We start from the raw sequence: 16507 nt of genomic DNA, 5'->3' as shown, positions 1-16507 counted from the left end.
TTTTTCTGTTACCTCTTTAAAGGCTTCTACCCATTTACCTGTGCTTTCCTGTATTTCTTTAAGAGAGTTATTTATGTCCTTCTTAAAGTCCTCTATCATCATCATGAAAAGCAATTTTAGATCTGAATCTTGATTTTCTGGTGTGATACTATATCCAGGACTTGCTAAGGTGGGAGAATTGGGTTCTGATGATACCCAGTAACCTTGGTTTCTGTTGCTTATGTTCTTATGCTTGCCTCCTGCTATCTGATTATCTCTAGTGCTACCTTCCTGCACTGTCTCTGACTGGATCCTGTCCTTCCTGTGATCCTGGTTGTCACAGAACTCCTCAGAATCCAGTTGTTTCTGTGACCCTGTGATTCTGGTACCCTGTGATCCTGATATCTTAGGTGTGTCAGAACTCCTGGGAGTTAAGCTGCCTCTGGGACCCTGAAATCTTGGAGTGACCAAGCTCCTGAGATCCTATGATCGTGGTCATGTTAGAGCACCTGAGTGTTGAGCTTCTTCTGGGTGTTGTGGGACTGGGTGGGGATCTATTGCCCAAGGTCTGCTCAGGGCCCTGGCTTAGACCAGAAGTAACCCATGCCACTGGTGGGGATGAGTTGAGGGGAAGGTCCTGCATCCCTTTATCCTGCTGGTTCCAGTTACTCCCCATGTTGAGGCAGATGCTGTGGTGGCCTCCTCAATTATGATCCTGGGCACGTCAGAACACCTAGGAGTTGAGCTTCTTCTGGGTGTTGTGGGACTGGATGCAGAGCTAGCACCCAAGGTCTGCTCAGGGCACTGGCTCAGATTGGAAGGATGAGTAAATATTTTAATGTAAATTAGTTGTGTAATTTTAATTAATATAACTAATGGAGGAAAAAAGAAAAGAAAAAGAAAAGAAATTAAGCATAGAGGAGACAATGTACAGAAAACTAGTATATATGACACTGCTAGCCATCATTAATTAGAAAGGGAATGACAGTAACTAGTTAAGGTATGCATCTTGCATTTCTTTTAATAGGTTATTCTATATTAACATTTCTCACTTATAGTTATAAAATGTAAGTTCAGGATGATGCTTTCCATCCTAACTTCTGGAGAGAATTTCTTTCTGGTCTTAACAAAATGATGTAGCACTTGAGGATGAAGATGCATACCAGCAGGCCTGCACAGGAGGCCAGGATGGAAAACACCTCCATAGCCAGATCAACTTTCCCTTGGTACTGTAGTAGACAGGGAGAAAAGTAACCCAGACGCTGCAGAACAGCATGCTGAATGTCAGGAACTTAGCTTCATTGAATGTGTCAGGAAGGTTCCGGGCCAAAAAAGCTACAATGAAGGTCCCTAAGGCAAGTGAGGCTTGGTATCCCAGGACAGAGTAAAATGCAGTAACTGAACCCTTGTTGCAAACAATAATGATTTTGCCATGTTCAGAGCATGCATCACTATCAATAAAGGGAGGAAAAACTCCTAGCCAGATTGCACAAAAAATAATTTGTATGAGAGTACAAATGAGAATGATATATTTGGGTGCCTGTAATATCAAGAAGTACCTCATCCTTCATTCAGGGACTATAATATTGAAAGCCAGAACCACAGTAACTGTTTTGGCCAACACTGTTGAGACAGCAACTGTAAATATAAGTCCAAATGTGATTTGCTGCAGGAGACAGGTGGCTGAGTTTGGATGACCAATAAAGAGTAAAGAACACAGGAAAGAAAAGATGAGTGAGCTGAGTAAGGTGTAGCTCAGGTTGCGATTATTGGCTTTCACAATGGGAGTGTAATGGTACTTCACAAAGATCCCTAGGATCACAGCTGTGAATACAGAGAAACACAAGGCCATTAAGGCCAGAGTCATCCCTCAGGGCTCTTCATAGTTTAGAAATACCACTGCTCTCTGAATGCAGTGGATGTGCTCTGTGTTGGCATATTGGTCCTCTTTACACTTCACACACTGATCCACATCTGATGGAGAAAGGAAATTATCATTAGTGTTGGTACCATCTTTTTTATTGCACAGGACATTTCCATTATATGTTTTTAAGAAGTATGTTGAAGTTGTTTTCAATATATTCGTTGTTGCTGAAGATATAATTGAACTGATTCCATTTTTTAATTCTCATTATCTTATGGGCAAATAAATCATACAATCCTTTCTGCATATATTTAATTCTGTGTTGATAATATCATTTATTCTGTTTTCAGATGTTATGAGAAAACCACAAAAATGGTGAAGTCAGAGAAGGTAAAATCATTAACCACAGTTTTAGTAAATGCATTTTAAAATTAGAAGTCCCATAGATTCTGTCACTACTAAAGGCTATCTGTTTTATAAATACTGACCTCATGAGAAATAAGGACTCTATCTTCTACTCAGATAAGACCTGTGATGCATACTTTAGAATTAATACTCCAAATCAAATATATTACTATGGAAGTAATAGTACATGCAATCAATAGGTTTAATGTGTACTTATATTTGTATACATGATTTCCTGTAATGGTTACAAAGAACGTTTTGTAAATGGGGTGAATGTGAGTGTGGGATTGAGAGAAAAAAGTGCATACAAATATAGTAATAAGGTTTGAAAAGCGCAACAAATAAATATGTAAATACACCCTTCATTGAGTCCTAATATGCCCATAGGGACACCAAAATTCTTTATCTTGTTTATCTTTATCTTGTTCAGAAAACCCATTACTGAAGATAAAAATTTCTATATATTCTAATCACTAAAAAGCCCTACATATTGATTCCGTCACCTTTGACATCAGACAGCAAACACTTTATTCCCTATTTTCTGTCTACATGAAACCCAGATTCTGTGAGTGTACTTGAAAGTGAAGTAGATACTGGTTAATATCAGAAGAATGGTACCACTTAATCCAGACGTTTACTCCATCCAAATGTTTTAAGCAATAATATTCCATTCAAAAATGTAATTATGCTGAATCCTTGGAATTTTGGAGAGACATAATATGTCCTAATGATTTTAAGTTTTGTTTCTTGAACAATGCATTTATTTTTTATTTTTATTCCTTATTACACATTTTCATTATTTACATGTCATATGATTTTCCTTTTCCCAGTTTCACCTCCCAGGAACAAACAAACAAACAAAAATAACAAGAACAAACCCCTGTTGCCTCCTCCCTTCCCATGCCTGCCACCCCACCCTCTCTCACTTATTGGCCCTGGCATTCCCCTACATTGGGGCACAGAACCTTCACAGGACCAAGGGCCTCCCCTCCCATTGATGACCGACTTTGCAATCCTCTACTATACACATGCTGCCAGAACAATCAGTTCCACCATGTGCAGTCTTTGGTTGGTGGTTGAGACCCTGGGAGCTCTGAGGGTACTAGTTAGTTCATATTGTTGTTCATTCTAGGGGACTGCAAAGCCTTCAGCTCCATTGGTCCTTTCTTTAACTCTTTCACTGGGGACCCTGTATTCAGTTCAATGGATGGCTGTGAGCCTCTACATCTGTATTAGTCAGGTACTGTCAGAGCCTCTCAGAAGATAGCTATATCAGGCTGGCTTGTCCTTCCTTCAGTCTCTACTCCATAGTTAGTATCTGCAACTCCTGCCATGGGTATTTTATTGCCCCCTTTAAGAAGGAATGAAATGTCCACATTTTGATCTTCCTTTATCTTGAGTTTCTTGTGGTTTGTGGGTTGTTCTTCCTGTATTCCAAACTTCTGGGTTAATCACCACTTATCAGAGAGTGCATACCATGTGTGTTATTTTGTGATTGTGTTACCTCACTCGGGATGATATTCTCCAGATCCATTCATTTCCCTAAGAATTTCATAAATTCATTGCTTTTAATAGCTGAGTGGTACTCCATTGTTTAGATGTACCACAATTTCTGTATCCATTCCTCTGTTGAAGGACATCGGGGTTGTTTCCAGTTTCTGGCTATTATAAATGAGACTGCTATGAGCATTGTGGAGCATGTAGCCTTATTACATGTTGGAGCATCTTCTGGGTATATGCGCAGGAGTGGTATAGCTGGGTCCTCTGGTAGATCTATGCCAAATTTCCGGAGGAACCGCCATACTGATTTCCAGAGTGGTTGTACCAGCTTACAATCCCACCAGCAATGAAGTAGTGTTCTATCTCCACAACCTCTCCAGCATCTGTCTCACCTGAGTTTTTTGACCCAGCCAATCTGACTGGTTGAGGTGGAACCTCAGAGTTGTTTTGATTTGCATTTCCCTGATGACTAAGGATGTTGAACATTTCTTTAGGTGCTTCTCAGCCATTCGGTATTCATCAGTTGAGAATTCTTTAGCTCTGTACGGCATTTTTTAATAGAGTTGTTTGGTTATTTGAAGTCTAACTTCTTGTGTTCTTTGTATACATTGGATATTAGCCCTTTATCAGATAGGATTGTTAAAGATCTTTTCCCAATTTGTTAGTTGCTGTTTTGTCCTGTTGACAGTGTCTTTTGCCTTATATAAACTTTGGAAATTTATGAGGTCCCATTTGTCAATTCTTGATCTTAGAGCAGAAGCTAGTGGTGTTCTCTATAGGAAAATTTTCCCTGTGCCAATGTGTTCAAGGTTCTTCCCCACTTTTGTTTCTATTAGCTTCAATGTATCTGGTTTAATGTGGAGGTCTCTGATCCACTTGGACTTGAGCTTTGTACAAGGAGATAGGAATGGATCGATTTGCATTTTTCTACATACTAACTACCAATTGAACCAACACCATCTGTTGAAAATGCTGTCTTTTTTCCACTGTATGGTTTTAGCTCCTTTGTCAAAGATCAAGTGACCATAGGTGCATGAGTTCATTTCTGGGTCATCAATTCTGTTCCATTGATCTACCTGCCTGTCACTGTACCAATACCATGCAGTTTTTATCACAATTGCTCTATAGTACAGCTTAAGGTCCGAGATTGTGATTCCACAAGAGGTTCCTTTATTGTAGAGAATAGTTTTGGCTATCCTGGGTTTTTTGTTGTTCCAGATGAATTCGGAAATTGCTCTTTCTAAGTGTGTGAAGAATTGCATTGGAATTTTGATGGGGATTGAATTGAATCTGTAGATTGCCTTCGATGAGATGGCCATTTTTACTATATTAATCCTACCAATCCACGAGCATGGGGAGATCTTTCCATGAGATCTTCTTCAATTTCCTTCTTCAGAGACTTGAAGTTCTTGTCAAACAGATCTTTTACTTTCTTAGTTAGAGTTACACCAAGATATTTTATATTATTTGTAATTATTGTGAAGGATGTTGTTTCCCTAATTTCTTTCTCCATCTGTTTGTGTAGAGGAAGGCTGCTGATTTGCTTGAGTTAATTTTATATCCAGCTACTTTGCTGAAGTTGTTTATCAGGTTTAGGAGCTCCCTGGTGGAATATTTGAGGTCACTTAAGTATACTATCATATCATCAGCAAATAGTGATAATTTGACTTCTTCCTTTCCAATTCATATGCCTTTGATCCCCTTTTGTTGTCTAATTGCTCTAGTGAGGACTTCAAGTACAATATTGAATAAGTAGGGAGAGAGTGGGCAGCCTTGTCTAGTCCCTGATTTTAGTGGGATTGCTTCAAGTTTCTCTCCATTTAGTTTGATGTTGGTTATTGGTTTTCTGTATATTGGTTTACTATGCTTAAGTATGGGCCTTGAATCCCTGATCTTTCCAAGACTTTTATCATGAAGAGATGTTGGATTTTGTCAAATGCTTTCTCAGCATCTAATGAGATGATCATATGGTTTTTTTTCTTTGAGCTTGTTTATGTAGTGAATTAGGTTGATGGATTTCCATATATTGAACCATCCCTGCATCCCTGGGATGAAGCCTACTTGGTCAAGATGGATGATCGTTTTGATGTGTTCTTTGATTCGGTTTGCAAGAATTTTATTGAGTAATTTTGCATGAATATTCATTAGGGAAATTGGTCTGAAGTTTTCTTTCTTCGTTAGGTCTTTGTTTGGTTTAGGTATAAGAGTAATTGTGGCTTCATAGAATGAATTGGGTAGAGTGCCTTCAGTTTCTATTTTGTGGAATAGTTTGAGGAGTATTGGTATTAGGTCTTCTTTGAAGGTTTGATAAAACTCTGCACTAAACCCATCTGGTCCTGGGCTTTTTTGGTTGGGAGACTATTAATGACTGTTTCTATTTCTTGAAGAGATATGGGACTGTTTAGATCGTTGATCTGATCTTGATTTAACTTTGGTATCTGGTATCTGTCTAGAAAATTGTCCATTTCATCCAGGTTTTCCAGTTTTGTAGGGTATAGGCTTTTGTAGTAGGAAGATCTCATGATTTTTTGGATTTTCTCAGTGTCTGTTGTTATGTCTCCCTTTTCACTTCTGATCTTGTTAATTAGTATACTGTCTCTGTACCCACTCGTTAGTCAGTGTTTATCTATTTTGTTGACTTTCTCAAAGAACCAGCTCCTGGTTTGGTTGATTCTTCATATAGTTTTTTGTTTGTTTGTTTGTTTCTATTTGGTTGATTTCAGCCTTGAGTTTGATTATTTCCTGCCTTTGACTCCTCTTCGGTGAATTTACTTCTTTTTGTTCTAGTGCTTTCAGATGTGCTGTCAAATTGCTGGTATATACTTTTCAGTTTCTTTTTGTAGGCACTTAAAGCTATGAGTTTTCCTCTTAGGACTGCTTTCATTGTGTCCCATAAGTTTGGGTATGTTGTGGCTTCATGTTCATTAAACTCTAGAAAGTCTTTAATTTCTTTATTTCTTCATTGACCAAATTATCATTGAGTAGTGTGTTATTAAGCTTCCACATGTATGTTGGCCTTCTATTGTTTATGTCATTATTGAGGAGCAGCCTTAGTCCATGGTGATCTGATAGGATACAAGGAAATATTTCAATCTTTTTGTATCTGTTGAGGCCTGATTTGTGACCAATTATATGGTCAATTTTGGAGAAGGTACCATGAGGTGCTGAGAAGAAGATATATCCTTTTGTTTTAGGATAAAAAGTTCTATAAATATCTGTTAAATCCATCTGTTTCATAATTCTGTTAGTCTCACTGTGTCCTGGTTTAGTTTCTATTTCCATGATCTGTCCATCGCAGAGATTGTGGTGTGAAATCTCCCACTATTATAGTGTGTGGTGCAATGTGTGCTTTGAGCTTTAGTAAAGTTTCTTTTATGAATGTAGATGCTCTTTGATTTGGAGTATAGAATTCTGCAGTTCAAAATTAAGAATTCATCTTGGTAGATCATACCTTTGATGAATATGAAGTGTCCCTATTTATCTTTTTTGATCACTTTGACTTTGAAAGTCAATTTTATTCGATATTAGAATGGCTACTCCAGCTTTTTTCTTGGGGCCATTGGCTTGGAGAATTGTTTTCCAGCCTTTTATTTTGAGGTAGTGTCTGTCTTTGTCACTTATGTGGGTTTCCTTTATGCAGAAAAATGTTGGGTCCTGTTTATGTACCCAATCTGATAGTCTATGTCTTTTTATTGGGAAATTGAGACCATTGATATTAATAGATATTAAAGAAAAGTAATTGTTGATTTCTGTCATTTTTGTAGTTAGAGCTGGAATTCTGTTCATGTGGCTATCTTCTTTAGTTTTGTTGGAAGATTACATTTTTATTTTTTCAGCTATGTAGTTCCCCTCCTTGTGTTGGAGTATTCCATTTACTACACTTTGAAGGACTGGATTTGTGGAAATATATTGTGTGAATTTGGTTTTGTCATGGAATACTTTGGTTTCTTCACCTACGATGATTAAGAGTTTTGCTGGGTATTGTAGATGGGCCTGCATTTGTGTTCTCTTAGGGTCTGTATGACATCTGCCTAGGACCTTCTAGCTTTCATAGTCTCTGGTGAGAAGTCTAGTGTAATTCTTATAGGCCTGCCTTTATATGCTACTTGACCTTTTCCCCTTACTACTTTTAGTGTTCTTTCTTTGTTTTGTGTATTTGTTGTTTTGACTATTATGTGGTGGGAGGAATTTCTTTTCTGGTCCAGTCTATTTGGAGTTCTGTAGGCTTCTTGTATGTTCATGGGCATTTCTCTCTTTAGGTTAGGAAAGTTTTCTTCTATAATTTTGTTGAAGATATTTACTGGCCCTTTAAGTTGGAGGTCTTCACTCTCTTCTATACTTATTATCCTTAGGTTTGGTCTTCTCATTGTGTCCTGGATTTCCTGGATGTTTTGAGCTAGGATGTTTTTGCATTTTGCATTTTCTTTGACTGTTGTGTCAATGTTTTCTATGGTATCTTCTGCCCCTGAGATTCTCTCTTCTATCTCTTGTATTCTGTTGGTGATGCTTGCATCTATGTTTCCTGACTTCTTTCCTAAGATTTCTAACTCCAGAGTTGTCTCTCTTTGTGATTTCTTAATTGTTTCTACTTGTATTTTTAGATCCTGGATGATTTTGCTCAATTCCTTCACCTGTTTGTTTGTATTTTCCTGTAATTCCTTAAGGGATTTTTGTGTTTCGTCTTTAGGGGCTTCTACTTGTTTATTCATGATCTCTTCTAATTCTTTATGGGATTTTTTTGCTTCCTCTTTAAGGGTTTGTACCTCTTTACCTGTGTTCTCCTGTATTTCTTTAAGGGAGTTATTCATGTCCTTCTTAAATTTCTCTAGCACTATCGTGAGATGTGATTTTATATCCAAATCTTGCTTTTCCGGTGTTTGGGGATATCCAGAACTCGCTGTGGTTGGAGTACTAGGTTCTGATGAAGCCAAGTAGTCTTGGTTTCTGTTGGTAGGATTTTTGCATTTGCCTTTCGCCATCTGTTGATCTCTGGTGTTAGATGTTCTTTCTGTTGCTGACTAGAGCTTGTTCCTCTTGTGAGTCTGTAAGCCTGTGTCAGTACTTTTGGGAGATCAGCTCTCAGGTAAATCCTGGGCATAAATGGGTGAGTCTCTGGGTTAGAGCACTCCCTGGAGGCAGGCTCTCCACTTGCAGGAAAGGGGCAGAGAGTGTTGCTGATCCACACTGTCACTCAGAGGCTGAGAGGATCCTGACCCTGCTGCCCTGAGACTCCCCTGCAATTCCTGAGGCCTGTGCCTCCCAGCTGGTCCTGCCTGAGTCCCTGGGTTAAAGCACTCCATAAAGGCAGGCTCTCCACTGGCCAACCATGCATTTATTGACCTTTGTAATAATTTGTTTAAGGTGCTAGGAAAAAGAATGTGCTTCTCTTGCAAAAGACCTGAGCTCAATTCCCGGCATCCATGACAGGAGTCCCACAACTTTCTGTAACTCTAGCTATGGGGCATTGGATACCTCTTGCCTGTGTCAGCACTTAGTTACTAACCTATCCTCTACACACACATACATATTAAGCAACAGTGTGAATATTTTTGTTTAATTTTCATTGTATTTATTGGTATAAATTCTTATTTGTTTTTACAATTAAAACCATTTTATTACACTATGCTCAAGAACTTTGGAGTATGTTGTACAAAGGAGTGTATACTTGTCACAGGACAACTTCTAGGATTTCTAGGACTTGACAACTTCAAAATCGGCCCTTGGAAGGACCTCAGGTAATCAGCTTTACAGGTAAGAGATATAACCACTGAGTCATCTAGCTGGTCATGAGTGTTCTTCATGGGCTTTAATGTCATTCTACAGGATGAGAAGTGATAGAAGTGGAAATCTATCCATGTATGGAAATATCCATGAAATCCATCCTTTTATATTTAGCCAACCCTAAATACATAATCATGTAACTATTGTGTCTGATATAGTTAATACTAATGTTTTAATAATTATGGCTAATTGCTCTCAGTACAAAACAATTTTAATATTTTATTTGTAAGATTCACTTAGTTCAGAATACAAAATATTGAATATAGGACAAAGTAATTATTTTCCCTCTTCTTTAATCTTACACATGACTTTGATTGGGTTCCCAGAAGCCAAATGAAACAATCCAGTAGGTCCAACGCTCTACACTGTGCTTAATGGGCTCTTGCACAAACAGTGCAGACACATGAATAAATGTAAAATGAATAAATAAGTATTTTAAAGATTCATGACTGGAATCTAATCTATATGAAGTTATGAGAAAGATCATTGAGAATTAAATGTTTAGAATTAATTGACACTGCAGTTTAATTATTAAATCACTTTTTTGAGAAAATGCCATCTGCAACAAACCTACAATGAGTCTGAATGTATGTCAATTCATAAATTATTTCTTTCAGGGACATTGTTAATGAAAATATTCCTATAAAGACTTACTTAGGAAAGTCATATTTTTGTGTTTAGTTTGCTTTTTTGATGCTACCAGTATCTAGGTGTGGGTAGAAGAAGATGATTAATGTGAGGTATTTATCCCTGCAACAAATACTTACTTGTCTCATTAGAGATTTCATTTTCTGGGCAAGGGATGCAGTCAAAACAGCAAGCTGCCATACCTTCCTTCCAGAATTTTCTGAGCCCAGGACCACAATCAGGACTGCAAACAGAGGGTGGCATCTGAGGAAAGTTAGACACATGCTGATATGAGTGAGGACTTTTGCCTATGTGTTCTATATTTATAATATTTTGGCATATTATAATATCAATAACTTTATTTTACATATACCAACTGTTCGACCACATTTCACTTAGTATATTATATATTGCCAAACATATTAATATGTGGAAAGTAATTAATGAATAATTTGATTGCTTCTCAACATCTACAAATTTATGAAGAAAAACATGACAGTACATGAAGTACAGTGAAAAAGCAGAGGAATTTTAAGTAAAAATTGTCTTTCCATCAGAATAGCCTACCATGATATTTATGAAGCACTATGTTAATTGTTAATTTATATATGTATGAGCATTTCTGTCTCTTGGCAGGTCTGTACAAGTAATCAAGCACAGCAATCCTGTAAGCAGTGTATGTTCATGTTCTATGTTTTAGGCCCATTCTCCAGATTTTTTCCCGGTCTGCCCTTTACTGTAATCAAAGAGCCAAATCAACCCTTCATCCTCATATTGCTTATTGTCAATATTCAGTCATGGCAACCAAGGAGCAACAGAGGACTAAAGAACATCTAAAACAATGGAAGTAACTTTTCAAATCTCAAATAAAAAATGTGTCCCAATGAATTAGCACTATAAACCATGACAAAGACTGTATGTAAAGGGGAAAAAAGTAGAATATTAAGAGCCTAGTGCATTTGTGATTATGAAGTTCTGAATTGATATGCATCAATCTATGGTAATGTTTCCAGAGATAGAAAAGCTTTACAAGTGTTAAAAATAATGTGGGAACTTAAATAAAAGTTATATTTTTTTATATTTATTTATTTATTTTATTAACACTGTTGCTGTCTTCAGATACACCAGAAGAGGGCATCAGATCCCATTGCAGATGGTTGTGAGCCACCATGTGGTTGCTGGGAACTGAACTCAGGACCTCTGGAAGAACTGTCAGTGCTCATAACCACTGAGCCATCTCTCCAGCCTGAATAAAAGTTATATTATTTAAAGCTGATTAATGATTTTCTTAAGTTTTAAAATAAAAATGTTTATATTACAAAAAAACCTCGATGATGGAGGTCTTTATGTTGTATCAAAAATTTCCGGATTTATGCATGTTCACTTTGCATCCTTTGTTTAGTATTGGGTTCTATGTCAAATTTCTTATGCATAGACTCATTTCATGCTCTTCACACATAGACTTAAGTAGAATCACTCCTGTTTTTAGGTTTCTTTTTTAAAGATGGGTCTCACAATGTAGTGTTGGAAGAGTTCAACCAATCTGTAGTCCAAGATGACATAGAGCCCACCCAGATCTGCCTCTCTGCTTCATTACCTTCTGACCTCGAGAATTAATGTGTGTGCTAAAAGTGGGGGTATTTCCTTTCTTCTTTTCCTTATTTATTGATAATCCTTTCCTTTTGCACTTGCTAAGATTTTAAGGACTTTTTGAAAAAGAACAGAAAAAGTATATTCATGACCAGTTTTGGATTATTTTTTGAGACAGTGTCTCCATATGCAGTCCTGGGTAGCGTGGACCCACTGTATAGTACAGAATGGCTAAAAAGGCCAGAGACTGTATGCCTCTGCCTCCTAAAAGATTCAATTGAAGGCATGAACCACAACACATAACTGGCCTCATTTCTTATTTTAATGAAAATTCTCGTGAGTGTCTTTACATGCAGTACAATGTAAGTAATAGGTTTCCAGTAGAGAATACTGGATTTTATAAACTAACATTGTTGTTCTTTTTTTATTAAGATAGAGATGTGAAGATCAACATTCAATTATGACTAAAAGATATTTGTTAATTATTCTTTATTTGTTTGTAATAAAATATTTAATACTTTTCTAATAATTGTACTCCTGTCTCACATTCTTGCACTGTCTATAGTGCTTTTATGGTAGTTATGAATTCATGTATTTCATTTACACCATTAGCATTGTTCTGTGTCTGTTTTGTCAGATTTCTCTAGAACAATACAATGAATTTCTCTTCTTCTCTCTCTGTCTCTGCCTCTTTCTCTCTGTCTCTCTCTGTCTCTCTCTGCCTCTGTGTCTCTCTCTCTACATATATATATATATATATATATATACACACATATGTATATATATATGTGTGTGTGTGTGTGTATGTATGTGTGTATATATATAATGTATTGGGATTATAACAGGATGTAGTCAAGGTAATTCATCAATGTCTGGACAAGAATTGAAAGTCTAAGAATCCAAAATGTGCTTGGTCCATGAAATCAGACTTGTCAGCTAGGCATCAGTATACACTTGAATTCCAAAGCAGTAGATTCAAATGTCAGGAAAGGAATGAACTTTTAATTATTGTCAGAGTAAGCAGACCTATAATAAAAGTTTGATTCTTCCATGATTTATATAGGATTGGAGCAGATGATATAACCCAGATTAAAGGTTGGGTTGCAAAGATCAAATTATCTGAAATAAGGGTGTATCTTCCCACCTCCAGTTCAGATTAAAGGTGCTTCTTTCTCCACATCAAAAGATTAATGAGACATTGTCATATATCAAAGATCTGGATTAGAAGTGGATTTTCTTACATGAAATTAAGCAAAACTACCACATTGGTAGTAATTTGCATATCTTGGAATAGATCACTGGTTGTATTGCTTTTAACCACCTTTATTCTTCTAGTGGATGTATTTGTAATACTCAAGTGAAAATTGGCTAAAACAGATATAAGATTTTATTGCTGTCCACTGAAAAAGATATGACCATAGCTTAGTAGCTACACTTTTAAATCATATGTTTCTTTCCCTTAGAATGACTCCCCTCATCACTCTGAGAAAGAATCTAACTGTAGATTTCATACTGTCTGAGAATCATGAGATTTCACTACAAATCAAGCTTAAACTTTCCAAATATCAATACGTTGAAAATTCAACACAGTTCATAACTGAGTCATTTGAACTGGGAAACTCATAACCATCTACATCAGAATTCCTACCTACAATATACCTAGGACAATAATGGAAGATAACATTTACAAATTTATTCAAAGTCAAATTTTTATTATGATGAATACTCCACACAGAGAGAATATAGATACAACCTTAATTTTTTTGAGTGAATGAACTACAAAAATTGAGCTAGGCAAATAAGATTCTCTTAGTAAACAATATCTATTATAGTATATGATTTCGGTCTAGAGAGAGGCCACTTCTGTCAATAATAATTGTAGTCCATGAACAGAAAATATGTCTGGTTTCTATCCCCCATGGAGTTACACTAAGTTGTCTAAAGTTCCCAGGAATTATAATCATACTTCTGGAATCAATATGAACCATATATGCAGGGCTTTCACAGACATGCATGAATACAAAAACCATATGCAATTTATAAAAAAACTTATGTTATAGTTTATCTAAATGAATCATCAAAGTGTTACTGTAAGGATTCAGATATTGGCAATTTAGGAACTGTTTGTAAAAAAAAGAATAAATAGTATTGTATAATCAACATTAATGGTTTATATTTTACTTTCCTTCTTCCTTATAATTAACCACATTATTTTCAAGATCTTTATCAGAATTCAGCAGAAGACAGGAAAATCGCTTTGTAGTAATCACCATGATACCAAAAGAACATTTCATACTTTAAAAGAAATTATATTAAGCTATGATCATAAGCACTTTATTAATATTTTATATTTATATTTAAAAACTACAAACTGTCTCTGATGCCATAAAATTTCCCTGTAAACATGTCAGAAATCCTTGAATAAATAATAATATGTCACATAAAAAATGTAAAAGAAAGAAGTACAATATCAGACACTAGAAAAATAGTTTCTCCTGTGAAAATCTGTTTCATTTCACTAAGTCACAAGGAAGTATAAACTAACTTAAGTATCAGTGTTTACTGCTAGGAAATATAAATGAGTAGAGTTAGTTCAGACCCACCTGTCTACCTCCTGTAGTCCATTCTATAATATCTTCAGATACAACAAGCTGTTGACTATGTGTGAAGTATGGGCTAAATTTTCCTATTTTCACCTTAAGTGCAAGAATGTGTGGGAAATTCCAAACTTGAAAAATGTCATATTCTGCCTGCAACTTTTCTTTCTCGTTCATATTCACTCTGTCACCAACAAGATTAATGAAGTTGGCCTTCTTCAGAAAGGAGTGCAGCTGAAAGACAATGTTCTATAGTGCATATTCCCTTGGTGGAAGTCAGATAATAATCTGATTGCATCTTATAAGCAACATTATTGAACATTTTGAGTGGAAAAAGGTGTCTGTGAAACCAAATGGATAAATCAAATTGTAATAATGTTCCTAGAATCTTACTTCTCTCAGAGGAAACTGTCAAATACAAACACCAAAATGAGTTCATGCACCAGAGATATGAACTATACAAACCCAGACGCACACATCTACACACAGGAGACTCACCTCCATATCGAGATATACTGATAACACAGCTACAGAGCTATTTACAGACATACATATATGTGCCAGACACAACTACTCAAATAAATTCAGACACACAGACATATATATCCATCCAAACAGACATACAAATACAGAAATACATGAAGAACATAGTCATGCAGTTTTAATTTTAATAGATATATCCCCCATAGGCTCATGTATTTGAATGCTTGTCCTATAAAGAGTAGCACTATGAGAAGGCGTGGCCTTGTTAGAGGAAATGTACCACTGTGACAGTAGGATTTTACACATCCTGTGTTCAAGACACACCCAGAGTGGCAGATACCCTCCTCTGCCACCTATGAATCAAGATGTACAACTCTCAGCTGTTTCTCCAGCACCATGTCTGCCTGGATGTTGCCATACTTCTTAGCATGAGGATAATGAACTAAACCTCTGAAGTTATAATCTAGCCCTAATTACATGGTTTTTGGTTTGGTTTGGTTTGAGTTGTTTTTATAAAAGATGCTATATGGTCGTGGTGTCTCTTCATAGCAATGAAACCCCAACTAAAACAGAAGTCAGTAACAGGGAATTAGGTATGACTTTTACATGCCTGACTATACTTTTGCTTTAATGTATATTTTGTAACTCTTTATTAGAGAAGCAATTCAATAATTTACACAGGCTGTCATGGGATATTCTAGTAGAAACATTGAATACAGTGGTGAACTGTGGGGACGTGGATTAAAAGTTTAAGAGGAAAATAATTTTAGTATGTTGCCTAGAGATAATCTTGTGATAGGTTGGTTAAAAATGTGACTGCATTTTGCCCTTATCAAAAGAGTGTCTGAAGTAAGGTGAAGAGATTTATATTGATTTCACTAGCAAAATAGAGCACAAAACAACCTAGTATAGACTCTGTCCTGTGGTTTATTCTTAAAATGAGCTTTGTTTTGATAAAACAAAGCAAGCTGAACAATGAAAGATACAAATGTATGGTTCAAGGATTAAAGTGACATCAGAGAATAGAAAGAATAGTGTCTGGGGCCTCATATCAGCTTGTATATGCTGTCTGGTTGGTAGCTCAATGTCTGAGAGACCTCAGAGGTCCAGGTTAGTTGAGACTGCTGGTCTTACTATGGTGTCACCATCCTCCTCAGCTTTGGGCATGGGGCCATCATCTTGGAGATGGGGGAGGAGATATGGGTTGAGGAACAGTCAGGGGGAAGACCAGGAGGAGGATAATGACTGGACTGAAAAATAAAAAGATTAAAGAATAAAAAAGAAAGTAGAATGAAGTTAAATCCTATATTCAAGGAGATAAACATATTAAATGGAAATAAGAGTGTTGTAAACAGTGCAAAATTCTACCCAGCTATTCTTCCATCTTGTGAAATAGAATTTTAAATAAAAAGCTTAGGTCCAGAGGTCCAGGCATAATTTATGTGTTTATTACAAGTTTTAAGGAAACAGAGGCATGTAGATCTATGAATTCAAAGTTAGCCTGGAATACAGAGCAAATTTCAGAATAGTCAAGGTTGGGAACTGAAGAAATTCCTTATATGTTTAAAGTATGTAATCTGGGTTTTTTTGTTTGTTTGTTTGTTTTTTAGTTTTAACTAAGGGGTGAGAGTAAAGAGAATGTACTTATCTTAGAGGAGATTCTCAGCTTTGAATTTTTAAA

At 36.3% G+C, this 16507-nt stretch overlaps 1 pseudogene; it reads right to left on the bottom strand.

Moving 5' to 3' along the window:
- Nucleotides 1–1052: 1052 nt before the first annotated feature.
- The window catches only part of LOC116077437, a 57661-nt pseudogene continuing 42206 nt past the window's right edge, over nucleotides 1053–16507 (bottom strand).

Source organism: Mastomys coucha, unplaced genomic scaffold (assembly GCF_008632895.1).
Source record: "Mastomys coucha isolate ucsf_1 unplaced genomic scaffold, UCSF_Mcou_1 pScaffold5, whole genome shotgun sequence".
Lineage (NCBI taxonomy): Eukaryota > Metazoa > Chordata > Mammalia > Rodentia > Muridae > Mastomys > Mastomys coucha.
Note: the sequence above shows the minus strand (reverse complement) of the source record. Positions and strands in the feature narration are given on the sequence as shown.